General features: G+C 41.8%; 1 long non-coding RNA gene across 1 annotated transcript in view; it reads left to right on the top strand.

Annotated features, from left to right (window-relative positions):
• The first annotated feature begins 18,299 nt into the window (after nucleotides 1-18,299).
• Nucleotides 18,300-20,967, top strand: part of LOC112414585 (uncharacterized) — a 45,032-nt gene continuing 42,364 nt past the window's right edge. The window contains exons 1-2 of the long non-coding RNA XR_003006186.1: nucleotides 18,300-18,393; nucleotides 18,682-18,999. This is a non-coding gene — a long non-coding RNA (uncharacterized LOC112414585). The remainder of the gene's footprint in view (nucleotides 18,394-18,681; nucleotides 19,000-20,967) is intronic.

Here is a 20,967-nt window from a genome sequence, read left to right as displayed (position 1 = left end):
ATTAAGAAAGCAGAAAAAGTTGTGGAGAACAAAGTCAAAAAAAAACTTAAGAATGAAAAAATAAGATGAAACAAATCTATAAGGTTATTAATTTTGTGTTTTAAAGGAGATTGTATGCAGAATCACAGCCATTCATTGGTACACCTTCCTGAGCCAAGCCATCACCTGAGCAGATGATGTCACATATCTGGTTAGTACTCTGTCTTCTAGTGATGCATAATCTAGGGTGACTCTGTGTTTCCACTTAACTTTTAAGCCACTTAGATGCAAAAGAGAAGATTTCTTTAAAACCTTTCAGTGGTTTTTCTGCCAGCAAACCATGGAGACTTTTTTTTTTAACTTTTTTTTTCTTTGCCTACCTATAGTGTAGCAGATATAAATTCAAAAGACACAGACGCCTTCTGAAATATTCATTAATCTTTAGTAAGCTCAGCTTCTTATAAGCATGGATTGCATTTCTTAAGAACATCTTGAATGTCATCATTCAAAATCTCTACATCTCCCTTTTCTGGGCTTAAGTCAATTCTTCCCAACCAAGCTTCCAGCCCATCACCCCTCCTAAGCTCATCCTTGCCAAAGTACCCAATCACTTCCCTCTCGGAAAAACCAGGTGTCAATTCTCAATTCTCCTTTTACTTGACCTCTCAATAGCATTTTGCGGGGTGGGGGAGGGCAACGTATTACTTTCCTTTTTAAACTACTTTTAAAAATTGGCTTCTGGGATACTAAACTCTCTTGCTTTCCCTTCTTCCTCACTGCCCATTCCTGCTCAGTTTCCTTTGCTGGCCTCACCTTTCTTCCAGCTGTCTAAATGTTGAGTGCCCCAGAGTTTAGTCCTCAGCGCTCTTTTCTTCTACTCTCACTCCTTGTGTAATCTCATTCAGTCCCATTTATTCCAATGATGACTCCCACATGTATACCTCTGGCCCTAATCTCAATCCAAGACTCACGTACCACCTGTCTACTGGATATGTCCCCTTGGATGTGTAGTAAGCATCTCAAAGTTAATGCACCCCAGTAGAACTTTAGATGTGTCTCTCCCCATGACCACTCTGATCTCCACCCCTCCACTACCAGCTGAGCCCAAACTGGGAGTCATCCTGAACTCCTGTTGCCCTCGTTCCCCACATCCAGTTTATCAGCATGTCCTGTGGGGTCTGCGTTCAAAATACACCCTAAATATGACCACTTCTCACAATACCCACCATTTCACCCTGTCCAAAGCTATCCCATTTCTGGCCAGGATTTTTGTAATAGTTTTCTTTTTTACCACCCTGCTTCCGCTTTTATCCCCTTAGAATCAATTTTCTGCCCAGCAGCCAGAGTGATGATTTCAAAACGTAAATTAAGTCATATCACTCCCTGCTTAAACTCTCCAGTGGAATTCCATCACTCTCAGAGTAAAATCCAATTTTCTTACCACTACACCTACAATGTCCTACCTATCTCTCCACCTCATCTCCTGCTAATCTCAACCTCCCTCCTCTGCTTTCATCAAACTGACCTTCTCACTATTCTGCAAGCATAACTAGTTCTTTCCCTCCTCAACACGTTTGCCTTTACAGTTCCCTTTACTTACGCTCTTCCCCTGGACCCTCACACGGCTTGCTCTGTTACATCCCTCACATTTCTGCATGTCACCTTCTCTGAGTGGCTTTCCAAGAATCAGCCCGTTACCCTCTATTTCTTTACCATTAATTTGTTTTCTTTTTAATACTTATCACTAACTGGTGATAAAATAACTATTTCATAGTTATGTGCCTGTTTACTGTTTTTGTTTAGTTTTGTATTCTAGAGCCTAGATCAATGTCTGGCACTCAGTGAACATCAGGTAAATAAAAGAATAAAATACCTGTTGAAATGAATTTCCCCAGCCTGCTTTCAGAGTAAGACTTGGTATCTGAGTTAATAACACTGTAAGAGATATCTTTTTGAAAAACATTCTTTTAGACTCCTGAGCACCTCCCAACTATATCTGGCAAATCTATTTATGCCAAATCCTTTTCAGTCGTGGTGACTCAAACCTCAATAGAGTCAGCACTGAGCTTGGCGCTGGTGGTAATAAAAGCCTCTCCGTCAGTGGATCTCTTTGCAGCTTCAAGGTGTGGTCCGCTCAGCCCCCAGGTGTAATTTGAGCAAGCTGGCCGGGTAAAACTCTTTATGGTTTTTGGAGCCCTTTGTTTGCTTGTAAGGAGTAAGAAAGGATATATGCAATGTTGTTGTTATAGTTGTTGAAAGACACCAGAGGGCAGCAATTCCAGCTCTCATTTTTAAAGGCAAAACAAGTATCCTGATAACTACAATTTGATGTCAGATAGTTGGATAAATTTCAGTATGTCCATCCAATGAGTAATAGGCAGCAATGAAAATGAATGAACTATAGCTACAAGCAGCAACACTGATAAATCTTACAAACCTAATGTGAAAGAGGCAAGACATGAAAGAATATATATGGTATGATTCCATGTGCATACCATTCAAAAATATGCAAAACTAAAGCTACATTGTTTAGAAGGCACACATAGGTGGTCAAACTATAAAGAAAAGCAGGGAAATGATAGTCACAAAAGTGAGGCTTGTGAAGACTGAGGTGCTCATGGTCAGGATGGTACATACTGGAGGCTATGAATCCTAGAATTAATCTATTTTTCACCTTTGCAGAAGTTACACAGGTGCCCGATTTATAATTACTTGCTAAACTTTACATTAATGGTTTGTGCCCTTCTTTGTACCTATGTTCACATTGCACATTGGGGTTTTTTTCAGCAAAAGGAAAAGGAAAGAAAGAGGTTAAGAATGTGAGCAGGAAGAGAGAAACACAGAGACAGGTAGAAAGAAACAGAGATTAAGAAATAAAGTAGCAAAGAAAAGCTTGAAGTTATAGAAGAAGTGAGAGAGGGGATAAAAAGAGGGAAAGAGAAAAAGAACCAGGAAAGTCCAGAAAGAAACTTTTAAAGGAAGTAGTATGAGGGAGAGTTAGTAACAAAGGTCAGTAGGAGAGGGGGGGAAAAAAAAGAAAGGAGGGAGAAAAGATGAAGGGAAAAACAGAAAGAGGTGATGAAGGTTGAAGACAGAGAGAGTGTAAATGAGGAAAACAGAGTTCCTGGGAAGAAATACCAATAGCGAATCCAGAAGAACAAGGGGAATTGCCCTTGGCCAGGTGAGGGGTTGGGCAGTCAGCCCTGTGACCTCAGTCTTGTAGTGGGCTGCAACTAGAATATGATGGTGGAAAAGAAAGATACCAAGAGACATTCGATGTCAGGAGAGAATTTTTTACCTGTAGATCTGTGGACAGACAGGGCTGTGAAAGGCAGGGCTGGGGCCAAAGCAGGGATGATGATCCTCAACATCCATCAGAGGGATGGACTCAAGACTTCACAACTGCCCATCTTATGAGAGGCATTTAGGTAAACCTGTTCTCTCTCTCTTTGCCAGCTTTCAGATTTGGTCTAACTTCCATTCCTCTCCTCCTCCACCAACCCTGCACCCCTGGTTACTTGGCAAGAATCCTAGGCTTCAGTGAACCTGCCGGACATACTGCTAATGCCCTAGAGACATCCATGGTCTCCATGTTGGGGAAACAGGTGGGACAGTCTAGGGCACAATCTACCCTGTTACTCAGAGAAAGATGTTCACTCAAAATGATGCCATAAAAGCAACCCAAGTGTCCATCGAGAGATGAATGGATAAAGAAGATGTGGCATGTATATACAATGGAATATTACTCAGCCATAAAAAGAAATGAAATTGAGTTATTTGTAGTGAGGTGGATAGACCTAGAGTCTGTCATACAGAGTGAAGTAAGTCAGAAAGAGAAAAACAAATACTGTATGCTAACACATATATATGGAATCTAAAAAAAAAAAAAAAAAAAAAAGGTCATGAAGAACCTAGAGGCAGGACAGGAATAGAGACGCAGACCTACTAGAGAATGGACTTGAGGACATGGGGAGGGGCAAGGGTAAGCTGGGACAGGGTGGAGAGTGGCATGGTCATATATACACTACGAAATGTAGAATACATAGCTAGTGGGAAGCAGCCGCATAGCACAGGGAGATCAGCTTCGTGCTTTGTGACCACCTAGAGGGGTGGGATGGAGAGGGTGGGAAGAGGGAGACACAAGAGGGAAGAGATATGGGGATATATGTATGCATATAGCTGATTCACTTTGTTGTAAAGCAGAAACTGACACACCATTGTAAAGCAGTTATACTCCAATAAAGATGTTAGAAAAAAAATTATGCCATAAGCAGGTCAGTTGATCAGTTAAGCAGAAACTTTAGTTACCCTTGTTAAAAAAAAAAAAATTCAACTGAGTAAACTTGGAGATCTAAAATGGCCTTATTAAATGACTCAGCATCTCATCTGGCAAGTGGAGAGAGACTCTGAAGAGTTATACAAAATGAAAGACTGTTTGTAGAAAGGAAGGTGGGACAAGGAACTATCAGCAAGAGAAAAGTGAAAGTTCATTGGAAGGAAGGAAGAGTTCAGGGTAATGGTGGCTCCTCATTGGCTGAGCTCTGGTGTTTTCCATTGGCTGGGCTTGTTGCTAGATGAGAAGAAAATCTTCCTCCCTCCTGCCAGGGTAGTAAAGTAATGTCACTTCCTTCTGAAGATGTAACTTCCTGTTGGGGTCTGTAATTGAGGACAAGTGGTAGGGCATGAGAGCTCCCTCTCCAGGTCTTCCTGACTCCAATTTTAGTTAAGGTCTTCATTATTAATTTTCACACCCTCCTCAGCACCTTATCACTGTTCACTTTCTCAGCCACAAAGGTTGCTATGGTTTGGAAAAATTCCAAGTGTTATCAGGAGTTGGAGTCTTAAAAATGCCATTTTTACTTCTTCTCTAACTCTGCCTCTTTCTCCTGGCCAAATTGTGCCTTCCCCACATAGGGTATTTATCTAAAGGCACAACTCTGGGGATCTGAATCCCAACTTTGATTTGTTTTGAGAGACCTTTCTCCTAGAGGAATCTAATAATTAGTCTAGCTAAAATTCAAACTTTGGCCCGAGTCATGCACGGGCAGATTGGCCAAGGAATGACGGCATAGGTGCTCCCAGAGGAATACAGCCTCTGTGCTCTGCAGGGCCATCCAGACTTTTGTGTGAGGGGGACATGCTTCCCTGAGCAGGGAGTAGGGCTTCTGTTGGAATCAGAACTGTGAGAAACAAACCCATCCTCCATCCCCTGGGGCTGACACACAGGGGCTGGGGATCTGCCAAGGTATCCTTGCCAAGATGCTTTCTGGAGTCCATACTCTTAGTACCCCTTCCACCCAAACTTCATAAAAACAGAATAAAGAATATAAATATTGAGTAATCATCTGTAACAGCCCTGGACCACAAGGAACAGTATCATCAGTGAACCAGAAACTTGAAGACATTTTTTCAGGGAATGATGCAGAAAATGTGAGATTGAGAAACGTCTTGCCCAACTAGCTTTGTGTGAAAAGAGGGCCTGAGAGAAAAGTGGGTAAGAGCCCTGCCAGAATCTGCAAAAATCCACCAAATGGAGCAGGAGAGCTAGGGGTAAGGGCAGGTCCTGGCAGGGTTTGGCGGGGAGGGGTTGGTTGGAATCCAGCAAAGGAGAAAGGAAAGATGTGATAGAAGGGAAGTTGTGGTAAACAGTGGAGGTAATCACTGTAAACATAGTTATGAAACAATGTAAAGGTATAAAATAATTCTTGAGGGATAAGATACTCAATGCAAAAATGTAATAATCTGTATAAATTAATGATCCTAGATGAGTTTTGTTGAGTAGCTATGTGCAGACTCTTCACATGCATTATCTCATTTAATCCTGATATAATACCAGTGTAGTAGATCCCATAGTTATATCCACTTAAAGGATGAAGAAACCTAGGCTTAAAGAGAACCTGACCAAAACCACACAGCACCAAAATGTTACCCAGGTTGGTCAGACTCTGAAGCCCAGGCTTTTAATAATTACAGTATGTTTCCTCTTACGTGATTCCGACAAAATCCAAGGGGTTCATGAGATGAGCAGAGAATTAGGTGTTAGGAGACTTGTATTTTCAAAACTACTGCACACACCATGTGATATGATTCTCAGTTTTCCCCCATAAAAATGAAAGTGTAATGTGATTAGGGCACTTCTTTAAAATCCATCCCAGCTCAAGTAGTTTGTGAAGTTGACCCCCAGTAGACTCTTTCAGGAATGATATTTCCAGGGTTTATTGTTTTGTTGTTTTTTTTAAAGGTTTGCACTTGATGGATGATGGTGAACAGGTGCTATCAGGTTCTAACCACGTTTAATTCTCACTCAGTATTTTCCAGGGTCAGGGTGCAAGTACAGTTGAAAAAGTGTCCTCGAAAATTGTTGCCCCCTCCCATCCAACAATTCCAGATAAACCTCCACCCTCTCCTGTGGCATCTCCCTGGCATCTCAGTTAAAGGGAAGATGCAGAGGGATGTGATGCAAATCAAGTGACAAAGCCCTTGGTAGGTGTCCACCCCGGGACTCGCATGGTCCTTGGAGTGTTGCAGGTCAGCCCCACCATTCACATGCCAGCCCCAGGGCTGTGCGTTCAAGCCTAGGAGGCAGCTGGAAGCTCAGAGGGCTTATGGACAAGCCACGACCTCATCAGCAAGGGAAGCAGCAAGCACCTACAGATTCCTTACTTCAAGTCATAAGCCCAGAGAACCCCCTTGTACTTCACCCTACCTCATTCTGTCCACCTGCTCCATTTCAGAGATCTAAATTTTTTCTATTCACTAAGACTTTTTAAATCCAGTGCCTAGGGTCTACAGATCAGCTTTAAAGTAATCATCAAAAGAATTTCATTGCTCCTCTCCAGCTCCTCCTGTTAAAGCAAATCCATTTTTTAGAGCCTAATTCAAATGCCACCTTTTCCAAAACTTTCCCTGATTCTCCCAGTCACAATTTCTCTCTCCTCTGACCCCAAGGGTCACTTTATGGTTTTCTGAAGTACCGTAGTCACTTAATGATTCTTTTTTATCTTGTGGGTTATAGTTACAATGCCAACAATGAACTAAGTTTCAGGAAAAGAAGGATCTTGTTTTACTCACCCACCTTTATCATACCCACCACCTAACACATGCCCTGGCACGTAGCATGCTTATAATGTGTTCAAATGAAGTGAACAAAGACAGAGAAAGGAAGATACAGAATTCTTAGACGCAAAGAAGATAGACATAAAGAAAGAGAAAAGCAGGCAAGAGAGAGACAAAGAAGCAAAGAAATAAGTTTAAAAAGACAAAAAAATAGTGGAAATGGATCAAGGTAGAGGAAGGAGAAAGAAGGAGCAAAGAACTTCACCTTGGTGACACCCAGGCAGCTCAGGTGAACAGCTTCTGCTCAGCAGTGAGACCTGTCTTCCATGGACCTCACAGGATGTGAGCTGCTAGCCTGATGCTCCTGGATGAGATGTGAGCTGTAATGAGTGACGGGGCAGGAGGAGGATCACAGAGACGTGCTGAGGGTTGAAGAGCTCACAACCCTCTGTCACCTTTGAGGATTTAATGAAAACCCTCTTGAGCCCAGCCTGACTTCTTCAAGCTTCACCTAATTTCAGCACCTTATTCCCAAGCAATAAACACTGGTTGTCACAACCATACCACTATACTGCTGGGGCACTAGAATATCTCAGCCCATGGCTACCTTCAGCAGATTGAAATTTTAAAAGTTAGTGAGGGGTCAGTATTTATCACATTAGATAAAAAATTTGCCTCAAGGTACAGTAGAAGTAGGTAGGATGGATAAATGAATGCATCAACCAACCAATTCCCTTACGCCCTTCCTGCTGCACACCTGAGCATTATCTCCTCCAAAGGGATCTCTCGGGAGTCCACTGCCTTGATGAACTAAAAATGGGGGTTTGATATCATAATCTATCTGGATAAATGGTGAATTGGCTAAACTATCTCGTTAAAAGCAATGAGCATGGAAAATGGGGGAAAAGTTTGGACAGAATGACTTGCTTACCCAGTAATATCAGATGGAGAGGGACCATTCTGAGTATAACTCACTGCTGAGTGGTTTGTCATATGTTCTGGGGGATGCAGATGAAGGGGGAGGTGGAATGAAAATAAAAGCACTAGTTCACTAATCATTGTGTTGGGCACTGAGGCACAGCATCATGGTTGCAGTGCCCAGTGACCAAATATAAAACACAGAGAAGAAGGGTGTTCTCCCCCACGGAATGCCATGGAGCTTTGGCACGTGATAGCACCACTGCATCATGATCACCAATCCCAGTGGAAGCTGTGGTACCCAGGAGAGTATCAGCAATGTCCAGTGGGACAAGGTGGTACCTGATGGGAGATGGTGGTTCCTGAGAAAAGATAGTAGTGTCCAAAAGAAAGCACGTAGCAAAAGGGTCTAGCAATGAGGACGGTATGCAGCTGAAAAGTGACAATGCAGAATCGTGAACAGCAGAATTCAGTGAAATGAACAGAACGAGTTTCAGCAGAGCCTGTGGTTGGCAGATAGAGCAATGCCCCGCAGTAGCGTGCCAGGAGAGAAGCAGGAAAACCACAGCTGCCCTGATAACTCCCAAAGATGATTGTTGGGGAAGTGGTTCCTTTATTAAACTGATACTGCAGTCCCCCAAACTGTCCGGGGAGGAAGAATCTCCTCTTTGGGAGACACCGTTGAACCTAACAGCCTCTGGTTCTCATTCCTTGAGATCCACCCTCTGTATTGGTGGGGAACTAGCAGCCAACTTGCAACCAGGAGAAAAAGGTCAAAAGCATTAGATGGTTGCTTATACTGACATTTCTGACTTATGTGAGGAAAATAAACTCCATTTTATTTAAGCCAGTGCTGGACAAGTTTATATTACAATTATACTATTTCCAACCTTAAAAATAAGGTCACTATCAGGATTTGCCCCAAACTTACATTTCATCAAATTAGACTTCTGCTTAGAAATGGCAGCAACCTAAATGCTTGCCTTTATTTCCACTCCCTCCCCACACCACATAAAGACAAGATTAAAGAATTTTTAAATTCAAATTTATTAGGACAGACAGAATGGAAAGTGAGACTACAGACATTAGGAGAATTTAAAACAATTTTGGAAAATAGAATTGGTTGTATGAGTATTTTAAAAAAAGTAAATCATTAGTAGTCAGAAAACTGGAAGTGAAGTGCCTGCAGGTAAAAGCAGAATGCGTCACTCACCTGAGGCATCAGCATCACCTGGAAGCTTGCTAGTACTGCAGATACTCTGGCCCACCACAGATCTAGTGAATAACAGTCTCTGGGAGGGGGTGTCCAGATATCTGTGGTTCAACCGCCTCTTCAGGTGATTTTTATACATGCTAAGTTTGAAAAGCACTGCAATAAATAAGGTGTCAAAACCCAGAATTTGGGGAATTATAAGCCTCTGGTATCTCTGAGGACAGGGGTTCTGGGTGAGGCTAAACCTCAAAAGAATTGGCTGAAAGCTTGTTTGAAGAGTAGTTAGAATCCCAGATTTCTTCTTTCACTTCAAGCAGCCAGATAACCATACAAACAAGAAGTTTACTTTCAGAAAATGATGAAGTGGGTAGACTGAGGCAGAAGGACCAGAAATGGCTAAGAGTAAAAATGAGTCAACACACTCAAAACAGGAAGATTAGAGAAAAACCTGCTTGTTAAAGTGCCTTCTTTTCTCTCTTGGCCTCCAAAATGTTGAAAATCAAGTGTGTTGTTATCTCCCTCCCCAGGCAGGACTTGGGAGGACTCCTCTGTAGGTAGACTGAGTAGCCTACAAATACTGACATGATGGGGTAATCGCCCCCCCCACAATAAAAAAGGCTGCTTCTCTTGCTATCCAGCTACCCTACAGTGAGTCCCACCAGCCTACAAGCCCCACCAATACACTTCCAATCAGCATTTAGTGCCTCTCTTAAATTGAAAAGGCAGCCCAAGGTCACAAGACATTTGAAGAAAGAATATAATGTGAAAGCCACAAAAGTAGACCAAAGGAAAAAAAATGGAACTGAAGAAAGAAAGACAATGCAAGAAGCAGAGAAAAATGACTCAAAACTATCATCAATGCCCTCTGGGGGGAAAAAAAAAAGATATCGCATACATGAAACAAGAACAGAAAACTCTAAAAAGAGTACTCAAATCAAAAATCGTTCTTAGAGGGCTTCCCTGGTGGCGCAGTGGTTGAGAGTCCGCCTGCCGATGCAGGGGACACGGGTTCATGCCCTGGTCCGGGAAGATCCCACGTGCCGCAGAGCGGCTGGGCCCGTGAGCCATGCCCGCTGAGCCTGCGCGTCCGGAGCCTGTGCTCCACAGCGGGAGTGGCCGTGACGGTGAGAGGCCCGCGTACCGCAAAAAAAAAACCAAAAAACAGAACAAAAAAATCGTTCTTAGAAAATTTAAGAGCCTTTAGGAGAAATTAAAATTGTAAGAAAAGAATTGGAAGGTAAAGTTGATTAGATTTCTAAGAAATCAGAACAACAACAACAAAAAAGAGAAGGGAACATAGGAGAGTAGAAATAAAGAAATTAGAGGATCAATCCAAGAGATTCAACTTTGTGAGAAACCTCCATACTACTGTTCATAGCAGCTATACCGTTTTGCGTTCCCACCAACAGTGTACAAGGGTTCCAATTTCTCTACATCCTCATCAACACTTGTGAGTTTTTTCACTAATAGCCATCCTGACAGGTATGAGATGATATCACATTGTCATTTTGATTTGCATTTCCCTGATGACTAATCACGTGGAGTATTTTTAAGTATATCTGTTGACCAATTGTATGTCTTCTTTGGCAAAATATATATTCAAGTCATTAGCCCATTTTTAAATTGGGTTATTAGTTTTTATGCTAATTGAGTTGTAGAAATTCCTTATATATTTTGAAGATCAAACCCTTAACTACTATGTGATCCACCAATCCTACTTCTCGGTATTTATCCTCAAGAATTGAAATTAGAATCTCAAAGACATATTAGCACTTTCATGTTCATTGCTACACTATTCACAATAGCCAAGTTGAAGAAACAACCCAAATGTCCATTGATGAATGGATAAAGAAAATGTGGGATATACATACAAGGGAATACCATTCAGCCTTAAAAAAAGAAGGGAATTCTGCAATGTGTGACAACATGGAAGAACCTTGAGAAAATTATGCTGATGGAAATAAGCCAGTTATGGAAATGGTGCATGATTCCACTTATTTGAGGTATCTAAAATAATCAAATTCATAAAGTTAAAGAGTAGAATGGTGGTTGCCAGGGGCTGAGAGGAGGGAGAAATGGGTAGTTACTAATCAGCAGGCATAAAGTTTCAGTTAAGCAAGATGAATAAGCTCTAGAGATTGCTGTATAACATTGCACCTGTAGTCAACAACAATGAATTATATTCTTAACAATTTGTTAAGAGGGTAGCTCTCATGTCAAGTGTCCTGACCACGGTAAAATAATTTTTTTTAAATCTAGGATTCAACATTTGAATAGTAAAATTTCCAGAAAAAAAAATTACAGAAAGAAATAATTTTCCAAAACTGAAAAACACAGATTTCTTGATTTAAGGGAACCAACAGGGGTGTGGCACATTAACTACAAAAGGAACCACAATAAGACGTTATTATGAAATTTCAGAATAGTAGTAATAAAGAAAATATCCTAAAAATTTCCAGAGATGGGTGAAAGAGTTTACATACACAAGTTCAAGAATGTTAGTCATTGAATTTTTCCACAATCCTAGAAGCTAGCAAATTGAGTAAGGCCTCCAACATTCTGAGATAATATTATTTCCAACCTAGAAGTTTATACCCAACCAATTTTTTAATTAAAATGAGGGAGGAATAGATATTTTCAGACATATGATGTCTCAAAATATTCTTCTCCTCTCATGGACTCATTCTCAGCAAGCTATCAGAAGAAGTGTTACAACCAAGAAAAAACAACAAAACAAAGAGAGAGAGAGAGAGAGAGAGGAAGATTTGAGCATACAGGAAGCAGAAGATCTGACTCAGCAGAAAAAGGAAGGGAATTTTTAGTGTGATGATTTGGGGAAATCTGTTACCCTAAAAAGCAACCGAGGAAGGATTCCAAAGAGGAGGGATCCCTTCATGACAAGCAGATTGTAAGGCTTTGCTTCCAATGTCACAATCTAAAGTGTCCTTGTGTGGTTTCCTTTCAGGTGTTTCCAGGAGGTAGGAAACATTGAAGTCCATTATTGAGAGAAGATATGAGGTACATCAAGTTCATTTCTGAGGGCAGGGTATTTTCAGGTGGCTCACAAATAAGATGGGAACTAGGGCGACAACAAAGATTGAGATAACATGTATCACACAGGGAACAGGGAACCTTAAAAAATCATCCTTTATGTAGGCTATGAACTAGGACCATTTCTCTGGCTAAAAAAGACTCATTGATAAGACAAAGATCAGGGAAGATTCACCATATAGATATTCAAAAGGAAATAGGCAGTAAGATAAATATCCACCATTGGAAATTTCTCACTGGCCACATTTCCCTCACATACTCCTGTCTCTAATGCATACAAAAAATCTCCAGCAAGTTATCATGGCTGGAAGTTGGAAACTGCAATTGACTAAACTTCAGCAAAGTAAGAATTTAGTTTGAGGACTTTTGGTTTGACGATGGGGCATAAGGTTTCCATTTTATCCTTTCCTTGGAAATCAACCTAAAGCAACCAGTAGGATGAGAAGCAGAAATGCAAACTCTTCCTTCAAAGAAACTAGGAGGTTGCTAAAACCTCTAGTCACAAAACTAGAGGAAACAGGATGGGTTAGGGAGAACATTGGAATTCTATGAGGAGTATATGAGAAAGAGGAGAAGAGGATGCCCACAGCTACAGATCTCGGAAAGAGATCATAAAGTACACTTTTTAAGGACAGGTGCATACTCTGAGTTGCAAAATCTAATTTTTTTTGTAACTGAAGGGATATAGTGTACAGACAATGTCAGGTTCCCTGGACCTGGTTTTGATGTAAAAAGTGTAGAAGGCAAGGTTGAATTACACTGGCAAGACATAATTTCAGGTATCAGTCTACCTATGTGGTTGGGGGAGAAGAGAGACTTGCAAAGTGAAAACCCCCATAGTTGCCTTTTTCCATTAGTGGGAAAAACTAAAGGCTGTAAAAACTCATTAAACCCCCTTAAAATCCAGAATCAAAAGAAAACTTCTGCTCACTTAAAATGTAGGCCTGGACCCACCTGCATATGAATCTCCTGGAAATAAATATCTGATGCCTAAAAAACACCTCTGTCAAAAATGAGGTCACCAAAAGGAACTGCAAAGATCTATACAAAGATCCTATTGAAAACAAGTGAGGAAGGGACTTCCCTGGTGGTGCAGTGGTAAAGAATCTGCCTGCCAATGCAAGCGACATGGGTTTGATCCCTGGTCCGGAAAGATCCTACATGCCACGGAGCAACTAAGCCCATGCGCCACAACTACTGAGCCTGCGCTCTAGAGACCGCAAACCACAACTACTGAGCCCACGTGTCGCAACTACTGAAGCCCGTGCACCTAGAGCCCGTGCTCCACAAGAGAAGTCACCACAATGAGAAGCCCGCGCATCACAACGAAGACCCAATGCAGCCAAAAACAAATTAATAGATAAATAAATTTATTTAGAAAAGAAAGAAAACAAGTGAGGAAAAGAAAAAACAAACAGGATGTGAAAGACATTTATCAGGGAAAAAAGTTGCTTTGGACAATTTGAAAACTGTGACTATTTCACCACGAAATTTTAAAAAATAAAAGAAGAGTTGATTGCAAAATTGCAAGGACACACAATGTCTCAGGAAAAAGTAACACAGAGATGTACTATAAACCAATGCTACTGAACTTCAAAGACAAAAAATTCTTTGGGGATCTATGCAAAAATACTAAATCATTTTCAAAACAGAAATATAAGGCTGATCTCAGATTTCCAAAGAGCAAATTTTCCACAACAGAAGATAGTGGAGCAATGCTTATAAATCCTCAAGAGAAATTGTAACCAAAGAATATTTAGAACACTCAAAACGTCACTCAAGTGCAAAGGCAAAAAATAAACATTTTGAACATCTGATGAGCCCCTCTTGTAGAAAATACTAGATGATGAACTTCCATCAGCCAACAGATAAATGAGAAAGACAACAATAAGACTGGCATTGGGACTGATCCACTTTACTGTAGGACAAAGATTAAAGCACATGCAGGGATTATGGTAACAACGCAAAATGTAAATGTAATAGTCCTGACTATATGGGAACAACATATATAACAGATTTGAGAAAAGATTTGGGAGAATAAATAGGTACTAATATTTGCTGAATTCACTCATACTTTATAGCAAGGGGTCAAAAGATATCATTGGAAGCTGATAGATCAAGTAAAAATAATGGAAGTTTATGTAGCAATACAAAGGTGAATGCTAAGAAAAATGGCAACTAAAATTGAATGGAGGGGTAAAAGGGAAGCAAAAGGAAAATACTAATTTGTGATTTGCTCACAGTGTGGAGCTAGATTCTGTCTAGACAGACATAGGATTAAAGGTTTTAAGTTACAGTTATAACAATAACCTTTAGAACAAAAAGAAATAATTTTCAAAGTATTAAAATAAACACACACATTCAAAAAATTACAAAACACATTGCATGGTAGAAATTAAAATACTAAAACACAAACTTAAATAATATGACAGAACTACGCTAAAATGTTTGCTCTGTGAAAGACTGTAAGAGGATGAAAAGACAGCTACAGAATGAGAGAAAAATATTTGCAAAACGTGTATCTGACAAAGAGCTACTATTTAGAATATATTTTAAAAACTCTCAAAATGCAACCGTAAAATAAGGACAGGTTGGTAAAAGGGAACCAACTTTCAGTTATAAGATGAATAAGGTCTGAGGATCTGATGTATAACATGGTGTCTATAGTTGATAACACTGTGTTGTATCATTGAAATTTGCTCAGAAAGTAGAACTTAAATATTCCCACCCCCCTCCCCCCAAGAAAGGTAAATATGTGGTGGATGTGTTAATTAATTCAACGAGAGGAAAACTTACACAATGTATATGTATATTAAACCATTTTGTTGTACACCTTAAATATCTTACAATTTCATACCTATCAGAATAACTAAAATTAAAAAGTGGTGACAACACCAACTGCTGGTGAGAATGCAGAGAAACTGGATGACTCGTAATTTGCTGGTGGGAATATAAAATGGTATGGCCACTCTGGAAAGCAGTTTTTCCGTTTCTGAAAAACTGAACATGCGTTTACCATGCAATTCAGCAATTGCATTTCTGGGCATTAATTACACAGAAACCTGTACACAAATGTACACAGCAATTTCATTCCTAAAGGCCAAAAACTGGAATCAGCCCAGATGTCCTTCAGCTGGTGAATAGTTAAATAAATTGTGGTATATCCATCATGGAATACTACTCAGCAACAAAAAGGCACAAACTACTGATACAGGAAACAATGGGGATGAATCTCTAGAGAATTATGCTGAGTAAAAAAATGCCAAGCCCAAAAGGTTATATACTGTTTCCGTTTATATTACAATCCTGAAATTCCATGATTATATATAGAAATGGAGAACAGATTAGTAGTTACCGTGGATTAAAGATGGAGTGGGGATAGGTGGAAAGTGGGTGTGACCATTATGGAGCAACAGAAGGGATTCTTCTGGTGATGGAAATGTTCTGTATCTTGACTACATCAATCTCAATATCCTGGTTGTGATATTATAGTATACTTTTGTAAGATGTTACCTTTGGGAAAAACTGGTTAAAGAGCATAGAATATCCCTGTGTATTATTTCTTACAACTGCACATGAATGTATGTACAGTTATGTCAAAATATAAAATTTAATTGTTAAAAAGCTGATAGAAGGTATTTTTTTGCCTTCAGAATTACTGACAATGGATACAATGGCGTTGTTAACATTTGATACACAAGTTATTTCAAGGGAACAATTGATAAAACCACATTTTGATGGCATCATTTGCGGATCAGCTGCAGTTGGTTAGTAATATGTAGCATCAACTGGTCGCATCATTTGTCAACACTAAGTCACCAAGACTCTTTAAAAAAATCACAACCCATAAGCGTTATAGAATTCATTACTAAAACTAAGAGAATTATTTGGAATGGTATTTTTAAATCTCACATTAACAACAAATAAGGTTTTTTTTTCTAACATCTTTATTGGAGTATAATTGCTTTACAATGGTGTGTTAGTTTCTGCTTTACAACAAAGTGAACCAGCTATACATATACATATATCCCCATATCTCTTCCCTCTTGCGTCTCCCTCCCTCCCACCCCTCTAGGTGGTCACTAAGCACCAAGCTGATCTCCCTGTGCTCTGCAGCTGCCTCCCACTAGCTATCAGTTTTACATTTGGTAGTGTATATATATGTCCATGCCACTCTCTCACTTCATCCCAGCTTACCCTTCTCCCTCCCCATGTCCTCAAGGCCATTCTCTACTAGGTCTGTGTCTTTATTCCCTTCCTGCCACTAGGTTCTTCATGACCTTTTTTTTTTTTTTAGATTCCATATATATATGTGTTAGCATACAGTATTTGTTTTTCTCTTTCTTACTTACTTCACTCTGTATGACAGACTCTAGGTCCATCCACCTCACTACAAATAACTCAATTTCGTTTCTTTTATGGCTGAGTAATATTCCATTGTATATATGTGCCACATCTTCTTTATCCATTCATCTGTCAATGGACACTTAGGTTGCTTCCATGTCCTGGCTATTGTAAATAGAGCTGCAGTGAACATTGTGGTACATGACTCTTTTTGAAACAAATAAGGGTTTTAATGTCTTAGCGTGCATAAGGAAATCAGGTCTATAAAGAAAAAAATTTTTTAAATATTTTGTTCACTATTTGAAGTGACTGGAATGCTTTATTTCAATCAAAAAAAAGTAAAAGTAGAAGATTGACATATCTTTTAAATACATTTAAAAGTTAAAGTCCTTAAACTGCAAGAAAATAATATCAATCTCGTTAAATGAAGGAAATTATGGTGAGATTTAACAACACAGTTAAATCATGTTAATCTCATTTACTAACACCTTTCAAAATTTCCATCTTTGCATGAGTTAAATAAGGATAGACTTTTTTTTTTAATCTGATGAATTCTGACAACCTAAAACAATGATCCTCAAACTCAGAATCATCTACTTGCATGATTACTAAAATGCAGATTCTTAGGCACCCAGTCCACCCCTGAGATTCAGAGTCATGGGTTTTTTGGTTTGTTTGCTTTTTTTCTTTTTAACAGCTATCCTAGGGGATTTTGATTAAGTGGTGTAAACTTTTTAAAGAAATATAATTCAGTAAAATTCAACCCTTATATATTGGATTGGGCTCACAATTCTTTTATGAGTCAGGTTGGGGGTATGTAATTATTAACCATATCTTCTTAATCAATAGGAAAGTGACTTTTAAAAAATTAATAAACTATTTATTTTAGCAGTTCTAGCTTTACAGAAAAATTGAGGGTAAAATGTCCCTATATCCCAGTTTCCTCTATTATTAACATGTTGCATTCACGTGGTACATTTGTTACAATTGATGAGCCAGTACTGGAAAGTGACTTTGAAATGACATGTCCAAGGCCGCAAGTGTCTGGGCTTCTGCTGGGAACCTAAGCCACACCCACACCCTCACTTGAACAAGCTCCCTGGTACTTTCTCTTGAAAGATGTTCTATAGAGATTAACACCATAATGACTGTAATTGTTCTGTGCCAGTATCTGAACACAGGTGGCAGCAGGACTCATTCGACTAAGCACTTTGGTTGGTGCCTGGGACGGTTGGTATTTATCGTGGCTCCATCTGATATTTCCAGATTTGTATGATGATTAGATTTAAAGATCTGTGTGATTAATCCACTTGTGATTATGTAAAAACAACATCGGACAACATTTGCAGGATACCTGTTCTACTGTTGTATGATGTAATCGGTGTAATTAGGAAGGGTTTTATATCTACAGTTCAAACTTTCATATCCACTTCTTTGGAAAGAAGATACACTTCTTATAATAGCATCTTCAACTACAAATATGTTTGAAAAAGGTTTCGATGTATCATTGCAGTTACCGCAAAGATGAGCAAGAGGTAAACTGCTAACAGGTAACAGAGGAGATCGGACGTTCCTTTAAATAGAACTAAATTGGCATAGATACTGCATTAGCAGGAATCTTATTAATTTTGTCACTATTATTTTTAAATACAGTACGTTTAAAATTTAGTTATCTAAGAAATCTGTGAAGCGAGCCTATCATCTTGACTCCAGCATTGTGATCGAGGAAGCGGCTGACGAGAGGAAGAGCTGATGAGAGCCTGGCGGTTGCTCAACAGACGAGAGGGCGCCTTCTCGCTGGTTGAGGGCTTCTGGGCCTCACCTGCCAAAGTGTGAGAATCTTTTACTGGTTTATCTAACACATGAGTATTAGTCCCTGTCGTGTGCCAAGCGCCCTTGCCGGGCGGCGGACTGACGCTGCGGCCAAACTGAGATCAAACGAAGAATAGGAACCCCGCGGCGTTCCAAAGCGCATGACACCCCGGAATCCCCCCGCCCTCCGGCTGCTCCTCAGAGGGGCGTGGCCGAACGGGCGGGCGGGGGCGGGGCCTGTCGCCCGGGAAACCACGGGCAGAGTCTCTGTGCTCTTCCAGGCCCCAGTTTCGGTTGAACTGTTGCAGGTGGTCGCCCTGGGCCGTTGCTGCCCCCGAACTCCAGTGGGGGAAGAAGACCTGAGGCTCAGGTGCACCGAGGCCCCAGTCGCCCTTTGCGACGCCGCCGCGGCCTTCGGGAACAATAGATGTGGTTTGGGTTGGTTTTGCCCAGACCTGGTGGTGCCTCGGTCAGGGTGGCCCACAGGCCCGGCCCTAATCTCCTACGTCTCGAAGTCTGCGTGCCCCTCGTCTGGAGAAGCAGAAGCGCAGACGCCGGAAAGAGCCGCTGCTGGCCGTGGGGAAGAAAGTTCTCTCCTCATCCTCGGCCTGGGCCGCCCAAGTAAGGTCGGTGGCTACAAACCACGCCTCAGCTCAAACTCCCATACTAGTGGTAGCTTCTGGAGGGCATTCATCGTCACCACCTGTTTCTGGCTTGGAGAGTTGGAAAGTTGACTATGACGTAGCTTTTAAGGGATTCCTGCTCAGGCCCGCAGGTCACCTTTGTAGATGTCAGTCTGTTGTTGCCCAATTAGGGTCCACAGAAGCTTGACCTTCTGAACATCCGGCATGTGAGTGACACTGATTAATCAGTGGTTTAATGAACAAAGGCACGTGTATTACGTACCTACTTTATCCCCTCACTACCTCTTCCCAAGGGGTTCTCACGGGCTTAGAAACTCTTCCACAGGGAGATCAGCTCTGACCACCTAGAGGTGGGATAAGGAAGGTGGGAGACACAAGAGTATATGGGGATATACGTATGCATATAGGGGATATATTATGCATACGTATGATATACGTGTAAGGAACGGCACCAAGAAACGGGGGAGAGCTTAAACAAGCTTTATTTGGGAACGCTCCCGAGCGAGGTTCACTAGTCCAAGAGAAAGGGGCCAGAGAAGTCGCGCTCGGGAGAGGGTTTGGGCAGAATTTATAGGGGAAGAAGGGAAAGGGGTGTTGCGAATCCAGGAGGGCGCAGGTTATTCCTTATTTGGTGGTCTTTTCGGGTATCGTGGCAATATCCGGTGTCGGTTGCATCAGTCTTGGGACCGTTAGTCCCGCCCCTCGAAAGGCGGGAAGGCTGGGCCGGGTGGAAAGTCCCCAGGTCAGTTTCTGGAACTGGGTGGTCCGGAAAGTTTCGGTCTGATGCAACCTGTGAGTCTGATTGCGTACCCCTGCCTCAGGCCAGTTGGCCTTACATCCCGACATCTTTGGTGTAATGGGGCGGCGTTCTGATCTCTGACTACTTCTTGCTGAATGGGGGCGTCGAAAGGGGAGTCGGGCGACCAGAGGTCCGAGGCTTAAGGGAGACCAGTGGGGGGTTCTGTGGGAAGGAAGGTGTAAGGGCCGAGGAGCATTTGGTTTGTGGCCACCCGAGAAACTTCCTCCATGCGCCTGCGAAGGAACCTAAGAAAACAGGGAGCAAGCATGCTACGAAGAGGGTGCAGTCCGGGTTTGAAAGAGGGGTGTCAAAGAGCCCCTCTCTCGGCGGGCTGAGGGCCTCCACGACTTGGGGGCAGGAGTGGGAAGGGGAGGTCCCGGTATCGGGGATAGGCAAGAGGGAGGGCGGGTTTAGGCGGGAGGAGAGGTCGAGCGAGATAGCAGGGTTTTCAATGAACAGCAGGTGGAATTCCTGGATGCGGGAGGGGCCCAGGAGGGAGAGAGACTTGTGGCCTAGGTCGACCAGCCGGTGGGAGGAAAACACGGTTAGTGGGTGGGGCAGAGTCAGTTTGAGTGTTTGTTTGGTCAGTTCGGCTGCCGCTGCTAGGGCCCGAAGGCATGGTTGCCATCCCCGAATGGTTGGGTCTAGCTGTTTGGAGAGGTAAGCCACGGGGCGGTAGGAAGACCCTACAGGCTGGGTAAGGAGTCCAGTGGCTATTCCGGCCCATTCATCCACAAAACGGTGAAAAGGTCGGTTTGGGTTGGGCAGAGAAAGGGGAGGAGAAGATATCAGAGCGTTAGGGAGGGTGAGAAAGGCCTGTCGAACGGCGGGAGGAGAGATGAAGGGTCCTTGAGGGGTTTCTTTAGCGGCTAGATACAAGGGTTTAGCGAGGAGAGCAAAGTTAGGGATCCAGTGTCGGAAAAATCCTACGAGGCCCAGAAAGGAGAGAATTTGATCCGCTGTTTCTGGAGGTTGGAGCTCACGGATAATCTGGGTGCGGTCAGCCGTTAGGCTCTTTGTCGTGGGGGTGAGGTGGATTCCCAGATAAGTTACCGAGGGTACAGACAGTTGAGCTTTGGCTGGGGAGACCCGATAACCGCGAGATCCAGGGTAATTGAGGAGATCTGCAGTGTGTTGTCTTGAGAGGCTGA

The sequence above is a fragment of the Neophocaena asiaeorientalis genome, unplaced genomic scaffold (genome assembly GCF_003031525.2).
Source record: "Neophocaena asiaeorientalis asiaeorientalis breed wild unplaced genomic scaffold, Neophocaena_asiaeorientalis_V1.1 scaffold225, whole genome shotgun sequence".
Taxonomy (NCBI): Eukaryota; Metazoa; Chordata; class Mammalia; order Artiodactyla; family Phocoenidae; genus Neophocaena; species Neophocaena asiaeorientalis.
This window is presented reverse-complemented; position numbering and strand designations above follow the sequence as displayed.